General features: G+C 29.2%; 1 protein-coding gene across 1 annotated transcript in view; it reads right to left on the bottom strand.

The window, feature by feature from the left end:
- The window catches only part of CRYGS (crystallin gamma S), a 7782-nt gene extending 6652 nt beyond the window's left edge, over positions 1-1130 (bottom strand). Inside the window, exon 1 of the mRNA XM_007451379.1 lies at positions 977-1130. The gene's annotated coding sequence lies outside the window, so the exon portion shown is untranslated. The remainder of the gene's footprint in view (positions 1-976) is intronic.
- Positions 1131-1390: the final 260 nt, after the last annotated feature.

Below are 1390 nucleotides of genomic sequence, written 5' to 3'. Positions count from 1 at the left end.
TGTAGGGAACAGTTTTTGGTGCTTCATATACCTCTGATTTTAGGAATGAGATTACATCTTACTGAAACTCAAAGAAACAACAAATCAGCTGTTCTCCATTTTAATTTTCCTGGTTAAATATATTCTTCTCAAAAGCCCAATTTCCTCATCTTTCCCCTTAACAAAGCCTCCAGCAAATATTTTTATAAATGGGATGCCCCTAAAATATATTTTGGTCAGCCAGAAAATGACAAATGTGCCTTGATATGAAGACTGTTGAGTTACAAAGTATTAATTTATATGCTTAGTTTTCTGAACTTTATAAACTTTAAAGAAAGTATCTAATTAATCCCATTAATTTCATTAAACAACAGCAGTTTCCAAAAAGACACTTTATCATTCCAGTGTTTCTTTATTTGGTAATGCTCTCCTTGCTTGAATTTCATCAAGCAAGTTTAAAATAAAAACTCCAATTATAATGAAAACACATGCTGAGGGTTAATTTTCATTTTAGAAATAAGAGATCAAGTGCTTTTAGATATAATTACTAATTAAATGGCCAAAAAGCATATGAAACAATGTTTATCAGCAATCAGATTCATTAAACTGGTAACTGTTTTATCTTAAAGAACATAGCTTTCCCATCAAATGTAAACTTTATTTTGATATGACATCACAGAATGACATTGGAAATCTTTTCTAAAATTAAAAGTAAAGCTTTATCTTTTTATTGAAAGGAGAAGATTACTTCTTAGAGTTTATTGAAAATTTGAAGCAGAAAGTGAAATGAAAACTAAAGATTTTATACAGTTTCATTGTTGCATACTTTAAGGACTAAAATATCTTTGTATAAAATCTTTCCTGCTATATTTATACTCCAAAAATCATACTTTCATTCCAATTCTTTTCTAAAAGGAGTAGTAATTTCCTTTTAAATAGTTACAAAGAACTATAAAACCTATTCTCAATCACTTTAATATTAACATATGTACAATGCCTTCATCAACTTTCTCATTTTAGCATCACAAAATGAGCCTTCTGATGTTCTATAAACTATATGTTTATATAATAGAAGTTTATCTAAAATTCAATGTAAAAGGTAGCAAATGACATTGGAAGGAAACTTAAGGAAAGGTCTTAAATAGGAAGAAAAATTCCCAAAGTCTCTTAAGCAGCAAGAGCACCTTCCCAGTTTAGTTTCAACACGTGCACCATCTTGCATTCATCCTCATGTTTCCAGGGCCCTGAATATGAAAAAAACAAAACAAAACCAAAAAACTAACTTTCTATCACCTTCGTGTAAAAACAGGAAAAAATCCTTTTCATAAAATCACATAAATCGGTCAGATGATAATTTAGAGTGATAAAATATGTGAAGTTAAAAGTTAATTACATTCCTTTTCTCTGAGGG

This window comes from Lipotes vexillifer, unplaced genomic scaffold, assembly GCF_000442215.2.
Source record: "Lipotes vexillifer unplaced genomic scaffold, Lipotes_vexillifer_v1.1 scaffold513, whole genome shotgun sequence".
Classification (NCBI taxonomy): domain Eukaryota; kingdom Metazoa; phylum Chordata; class Mammalia; order Artiodactyla; family Lipotidae; genus Lipotes; species Lipotes vexillifer.
The sequence above is the reverse complement of the archived record's forward strand: the minus strand, read 5'-3'. Positions and strand labels throughout refer to the sequence as shown.